The sequence below is a fragment of the Herpailurus yagouaroundi genome, unplaced genomic scaffold (assembly GCF_014898765.1).
Source record: "Herpailurus yagouaroundi ecotype Mexico unplaced genomic scaffold, PumYag 141, whole genome shotgun sequence".
NCBI classification, from domain to species: domain Eukaryota; kingdom Metazoa; phylum Chordata; class Mammalia; order Carnivora; family Felidae; genus Herpailurus; species Herpailurus yagouaroundi.
This window is the reverse complement of record NW_024412396.1, coordinates 64,079,865-64,087,468: the sequence shown is the minus strand read 5'-3', so window position 1 is coordinate 64,087,468 and position 7,604 is coordinate 64,079,865. Positions and strand designations below refer to the sequence as shown.

Below are 7,604 nucleotides of genomic sequence, written 5' to 3'. Positions count from 1 at the left end.
TGCAAGCTAAGTTTACATAAATAAGAACCAAGGTTGGAAATATTTCTAGGGAAAGAGAGGGTTAGTTAACTGGATCACAGGTTGTTATAACAAAACAATCCAGATAAAAAGTAAAGGATGTCAGGGCACCTGGTTGGCTCAGTCGGTTAAGCGTGTGACTCATTAAATGAGCTCATAAAATGATCATGACCTGAGCCTGGTTTCGGCCCAGGTCATGATCTCACAGTTCGTGAGTTCGAGCCCTGTGTTGGGCTCTACACTGACAGCTCAGAGCCCGCTTGGGATTCTCTCTCTCCTTTTCTCTCTCTTCCCCTCCCACCACTCACCGTGTCTCTCTCTCAAAATAAATAAATAAACTTAGGAAAAATAACAAAGGATGTCAGACTAGATTCGACAGAAAAACTGTGGAAAATACAAAAGATAGGGTAGATTTAGAAGATACAGTAAGAGACTGTCAGATGGAGTCCCCCAAAGGGAGGATAGGAGGGCAGGGGTGACTCTTAATTTTGGCTCAGGTTGTGATCCCAGGGTCGTGGGATGGAGTCTTGCATTGGGCTCTGTGCTAAGTGTGGAGCCTGCTTGAGATTCTCTCTCTCCCTCGCTCTCCTTATCTCTCTCTCCCTTTCTCCTTCTGCCCCTCTCCAGCTCGTGCTCTCTCTCTCACTCTAAAATTAAAAAAAAAGAGGGTAGAAGGCAATACTTGAAGAATCATGGTTGAGAATGTCATACAGGTGATGAAAAACAGCGCGTTAGCCAACTGTATATAGTGGTTACACTGGTTGTTTGCTTCATACTAATAGTTTTATTTATTAAAATGTTTGAGATAATTAGAGCTTCACATGCAGTTGTAAGAAATAATACAGAGGAATCCAGCATAACTTTGAATCCACTTTCCTCCAAGGAGATAACTTGCAAACTATATATGGTACAATATTCCAATCAGGATACTAGCATGGATACAGTCAAGATACACAAAGACAATGTTACCATCACCACAAGGATACCTGCTGTTGCTATTTTATAACCACACCCACCTCCTTAAGCCCTGGCAACCACGAATCTATTCTCCATTTCAATCACTTTATCATTTCAAGAATGGTCCATAAATGAGATCCTAGAGTATGCAACCTTTTGGGATTGGCTTTTTTCACCCAGCATAGTTCTCTGGCTATTCATCCAGGTTGTTGCATTGCTTTTTATTGATGAATGCCATTCCATGGTGTGGATGTCCGGTATCTTGTTTTACCATTCACCCATAAAAGAACATCAGGGTTGTTTCCAGTTTAGGGCTATTACAAAGAAATTGCTATAAATATTTGTGTACAGGTTTTTATGTGAATGTAAGTCTTCAGTCTCTACAATAGATGTCCAGGAGTGCAATTGCTGGGGCTCATAATTCGTTTTCCTTTAAGAAAATAACAAACTGTTCTCCACTGGTATTATGAGTGGTCCAATTTCTCTGCATCCTTACCAGCATTTGGTGTTGTCACTACTGTTTCATTTTAGCTATTAAGTGTATAGAGACATCTGATTGTAGATTTAATGTGCATTTCCCTAATGGCTAATGATGGTGACCATCTCATGTGTATTTCCTGTCTGTACATCCTCTTTGGTAAAATGCTCATATCTTTGGTCATTTTCTAATTGGATTGTGTGTGGGGTTTTTTGTTATTGTTGTTTTGAATGTTCTTTTTATGAAAAAATATTTTGTCTGACATTATGGTTTGCAAGTAAATTCCCCCAGTCTCTATCTTTTCATCTAGAATCTATCATCAAGGAAGTTTCTATTTTTGATGAAGTCCTTTTTATCAACTTTTTTGATAAAATTGGAGTCCAAGAATTTTTCCTTCTTCTAGTTCCCAAGGAATTTCTCTTTTTTTTTTTTTTTTTTTTTTGTAAATGGGTTATAGTTTTACATTTTACATTTAAAGGCAAGGTCCAGGGGCGCCTGGGTGGCTCAGTCGGTTAAGCGTCCGACTTCGGCTCAGGTCATGATCTCGCGGTCCATGATTTTGAGCCCCGCGTCGGGCTCTGTGCTGACAGCTCAGAGCCTGGAGCCTGCTTCGGATTCTGTGTCTCCCTCTCTCTCTGACCCTCCCCTGTTCATGCTCTGTCTCTGTCTCAAAAATAAAAACATTAAAAAAAATTTTTTTTAAATAAAAAATAAAATAAAAATAAAGGCAAGGTCCATTTTTAGTTAATGTTGTATAAGGTGTAAAAATCAGATCAAGTTTCTTTTGTGTATGTGTGTGCCTATGGATGTCCTAATGCTCCAGCATCATTTGTTGCAAAGGTTCTCTTGCCTCCATCAAATTAATTTTTGCACTTTTGTAAAAAAAAAAAAAAATTCAGTTGGACATGTTTACATAGGTATTTTCTGTGTTTATATTCTGATTAATCTCTATGTGTATCCCTTTACCAATACCAATCTTGATTACTGTGGCTGAATGTAGTAGGCTGAATGGTGGCTCCCAAAAAGACATGATCACATCCTAACCCCCAGAACCCACGAATATCCCCTTATACAGCAAAAGGGTAATATTACATTATATGACAAAAGAGGTCATTAAGTTAAGGATCTTGACAGGAAGTTTCCAGTGAAACATCTGGGCCTGAAGATTTCTTTCGGGGGAGATTTTTAATTACAAATGCATAGGGTTAACAACGCTGGGGCTATTCAAATGATCTATTTTATATTAGGTAAGTTGGGGTAGTTTGTGTTTTTCAAGGAATTGGTCTATTTCATCTCAGCTGTCAGATTTATGTGTATAGAGCAGTTGATAGTATTCCCTTCTTACCCTTTTGATGCCTGCAGGGTCTGTAATGATATCCCATTTCATTCCTCACGTGGACCATTTGTCTTTTTTCTCCTTTGTCAGTCTTTGTAGAGGTTTGTCAATTTTATTGATCTTTTCAAAGAATCGTCTCTTTTTTTAATTGACTTCCTCTATTATTTTTGCTTCCAATTTCAATGATTTCTGCTCTAACCTCTATTCCTTCCTCTTTCCTGTATGCTGTGGATCTATTTTGCTCTTCTTTTCCTAGGTCTTGAGGTGAAAGGTTAGGTGATTATCTGAGAATTTTCCTCTTTTCTAACCAATGCATAACTATAAATTTTCCCTCCACTCTGCCTTAGCTGTGTCCTACAAATTGTAACATGCTATTAAAATTTGTATTTTAGTTTTCATTCAGCTCATTTTTATTGTTGTTAAAATAATGTATTTTTATTGTTCTTCAGTTAATTTTTTTTTTAATTTCCCTTGAGACTTCCTCTTTAATACATGGGCTATATATACATATGTTGTCTAGTCTCCATTTGCTAGAGACATACCTGTTCTCTTTTTGCTACAGATTTCTAGTTTGAGTCTATTGTGATTGCAGAACACACTCTGTATGATTTCTATTCTTTTATTTTTTAAAAATGTTTGTTTACTTTTTTATAATTTTGTTTTTATTATTACATTTCTTTATTTTTGAGAGGCAGAGAGAGACAGAGCATGAGTGGGGGAGGGGAAGAGAGAGAGGGAGACACAGAATCTGAAGCAGGCTCCAGGCTCTAAGCCATCAGCCCAGAGCCCGATGCGGGGCTCAAACCCACGAACTGTGAGATCATGACCTGAGCCGAAGTTGGCTCCTTAACCACCTCAGCCACCCAGGCGCCCTGATTTCTATTCTTTTAAATTTATTGAGGTTTGTTTTCGGGCCCAGGATATGATCTACCTAGGTATATTTTGTGGGCACTTGAAAAGAAAGTTTATTGTGCTTTGTTGGGTGGAATTCTATAAATGTTGATTGGATCCTGTGGTTGATGCTGTTGTTGAAGTTCCTCGACAACGTTGCTGATTTTCTGTCCACTTGCTCTATCAATTTTGAGAGGGTGTTGAAGTTTCCAGCTGTAGTTGTGGAACTGTTTATTTTTCCTTTCAGTTCACATTCTGAAGCTCTGTTGTTTGGGTCATATACATTTAGGATTACTATGTCTTCTTGATGGATTGACCCTTTTATTATTAAATCAAGTCCTTCTCTGTGTCTGGAAATTTTCTTTGTTCTGAGTCTTCTTTTTCTGATCTATAGCTCTGCAGCTTTCTTGTGGTTGTCTGCATGATACTTTTTTTTTTTCTATCCTTTTACTCTGTCTACATTAAAAAAAAATTTTTTTTAATGTTTATTTATTTTTTAGAGAGAGACAGAGCGTGAGTGGGGAAGGAGCAGAGACAGAAGGAGATACAGATTCTGAAGCAGGCTCCAGGCTCTGAGCTGTCAGCACAGAGCCTGTTGCAGGGCTCGAACTCATGAACCATGAGATCATGACCTGAGCTGAAGTCGGACGCTTACCGACCGAGCCACCCAGGAACCCAACATTGTTATATTTAAAGGGAGTTTCTTGTAAATGACATATGCTTGGGCTGTTTTTAACCCACTCTGCCAATCCGTGTCTTTTAATTGGTGTATTTAGACCATTTATATTTTATAATTATTGGTATGTTGGGGCTTAAGTCTGCTATTTCATTTTTGGTGCTTAGCTGTTTCCTTTTTCCCACTATTCTATGGGGTTACTTGAGTAGTTTTTAGAATTCCATTTTGATTTATCTGTAGTGTTTTAAGTGTGTTTCTTTGTATGGCTTTTTAGTGTCTGCTCTGTGTGTGTTTGTGTGTGTGTATATGTATATACATACACAAGAATGTGTGTGCATATATATGTACATATGCAAGTATGTATATACATAAATATAAATAAATTATATATGTAGTCTTATCATAGTTGACCAATGTCATCATTTTACCAGTTCAAGAAAAGTGTGGAAAGTTTGCCTATATCCCTTTACCCTGTTGCATATATTTATGTTAGGTATTTCTTCCTTATACATTAAGATACACATCAGACAGTGTTATGATCTTTTTTCAACAACCAAATGTACTTTAGAAAACGCAGTATGAGAAGGGAAGCCAGTTGTATTTACCCATATTTTTGCTTACCACGTTCTTTTTTTCTGATGTTCCAAGATTTCTTTTATTGTTTCCTTTTTCCTTGGAGAATCTCATTTAGTCATTTTCTTAAGGTAATTTTCCACCAACAGATTGCCTCTGTGTTCCTTCACCTGGGAATGCTTTGATTTCTCCTTCACTCATGAGGAATATTTCCCCTGGGTATAGGATTCTGGATTAACAATTCTTTCAGCACGTGAAAAATGTTGTGCCATTTCCCTCTGGCCTCTTTGGTTTCTGATGAGACATTTGCTGTCATTCAAATTGTTTCCCCCTATAGTTAAGGTGCTTCTCCCTGCTTTCAATACTTCTTTAGTTTTCAGAAGCTTGACTATAATGCAAATGGTGCTGTTTCTCTAGGTTTACTGTGTTTGGAGTAGACTCAGTTTTTTGAATCTGTAGGTTTATGGATTTTGCCATATTGCAGGAGTTTTCAGCCATTATTTCCTTGGGTACTTTTTCAGCCCGGTCTTCTACCTGTCTTTTGAGTCTCCAATAACATGAATGTTGGAACTTCGTGAAGACCCACAGGTCTCTGAGGCTCTGCTCATTTTTTTTTCCAGCCTATTCTCTCTATTGCTCAGATTGAGTAATTTCTATTGTCCTGTCTCCAAGGTCATGGATTCTCTCCTCTGTCTCCTAGATGCTGCTACTGGGCTCATCCATTGAGTTTTTCATTTTAGTTTTTCACTATATTTTTTTATTTCTCAAAATTTCTAATTGCTTCTTCTTCTATTTCTTTGCTGAGACTTTCTGTTTTTTCACTTGTTTCAAGTGTATTCATAGTTGCTAGTTGAAACATTTTTATGATGAATGCTTCATAATCTCTGCCAGGTAACTCTAACATCTCTGCCATCTCAGTGTTGGCATCTGTTGAGTGTATTTTTTCATTCTATTTGGGCTCTGCCTGGTTCTTGATAGGACAATGATTTTTTAATGGAATCAGGACATTTTAGATAATATGTTATGAGACTCTGGATCTTACTTAAACCCTGTATGGCTTTTTCTGACCCCACTCCAGCCAGGGAAGGGAGTGCTGCCTCATTACTGCCAGGTGGGGGTGAAAGTGCAGGTTTGCACTTGGCCTTCTTGACTTCCAAGCTGAGATGCTCCTCATGACTGCTGGGAGAGAATGGGAGTTCCAGCACCCCCACTGATAACTTCCCTGTTTGGGAAAGAAAAGAGTAATTGAAATCCACTCCTACCCCTCTCTACTCACTGACACTGCCTTAAATTCAAGAATTTGTCATTTCTTGCCCAACTTGGGACAGTTAATTTATAAATGGACCCTTCTGCTTTGATGTCACTTCTCTTTAATTCTTCCTCCACAATGCTTCCAGAGGGATCTTGAAAAAGCATAAATCCAGTTATCACATTCCCCTACTTTTAAAATACTTTCATGGGGTACCTGGGCAGCTCAGGCGGTTAAGTGTCAGACTCTTGATCTCAGCTCAGGTCACGATCTCATGGTTCATGAGTTCAAGCCTCACATCAGGTTCCTTCTGATGGCATGGAGACTGCTTGGGATTCTATCTCTCCTTCTCTCTGTCTCTCTCTCTCTCAAAATAAATAAATAAAAAAAATCCTTTCATGAATCCCTGTACCCTCCAGAATAAAATCCAAAACAAAGAGAAGCCTTCAGGATGTGGTCCCCACCAAATTCTAGCACCATCTCGCTCTACTATAGCCCCCTGCACCCCAGCCACATCAAACTACTTGTCCCTGACAGAACTGAAGGAAAAAGAGGACAAAAGAAAAAATACCACAATCACTTTCTCCTCTTATTTCTTCCCTCAATAATCTCCTGCCATTCCTCCTACTGACTGAACCCAACCGGAAACAATGAGCCACAGAGCAAGAGAGTCTGGGTGAAACCCTCCATGGGGATCAGTACCCAAGCCACAGACCCAGGGAAGGCAGTCAGGTGAAGAATAACTAGCACATTTGACTTCAAGCCAAGGTAAGTCCTAGAGTGGCTATAAACCAAAGATTTTATCTTGCCAAATGCCATTCTCATCCCCTAAGATCCTGAAATTTTCTGACAAGCGTTCATCAGTGTGTGAGTACCAGCATCCCAGACCTCAATTCAAATAATATTAAATGTGTTCTACAAAATTCCATTTTTATTTTATGGTTAGAGCCATGGACAGAGTGCTTTGCTCTCTATGGTTTCAAAATTCTTCATAGTTCAAAAAGGAATTAGATAATTATACCCAGGGTCAGAATCTGGTGAGTGGTATAATACGGATGGTTAAATACATGCCCAACTATTCTCACTGACCAAAACATCTTTTCATCCCACTTACAATAGCCATTTCTTAGGATGTGAAATGTTTTTATGATTTTCAGGCGGAAAAAAGAGTTCTTTTTTAGCAGAATGACTTAAATCTACCCAATGGGTTTTAAACAAATTGATATGTTTGCCATTATGTATAGTTATAAGCTTCATAATTGCTGCTAGAATCTGTAAGCAGAGGAACTTGTACTATATGCTTTGGATACCATTAAGCAAATATAAAAAATAGATTTTAAAAATAACTTTTAATATTTAAAAAGAATATGAAGTATTTACACTCTCAATAAATTCGAAAGCCAGATTTTTAGACCGGATTCACCCA

General features: G+C 38.2%; 1 long non-coding RNA gene across 1 annotated transcript; it reads right to left on the bottom strand.

Moving 5' to 3' along the window:
* Positions 1-5,536: 5,536 nt before the first annotated feature.
* Positions 5,537-6,443, bottom strand: LOC121032200 (uncharacterized). The gene is made up of 2 exons (XR_005791145.1): positions 6,395-6,443; positions 5,537-6,151 (listed from the first exon to the last, which is right to left on the bottom strand). It is a non-coding gene; the product is annotated as an uncharacterized LOC121032200 (long non-coding RNA).
* Between the last annotated feature and the right edge of the window lie 1,161 nt (positions 6,444-7,604).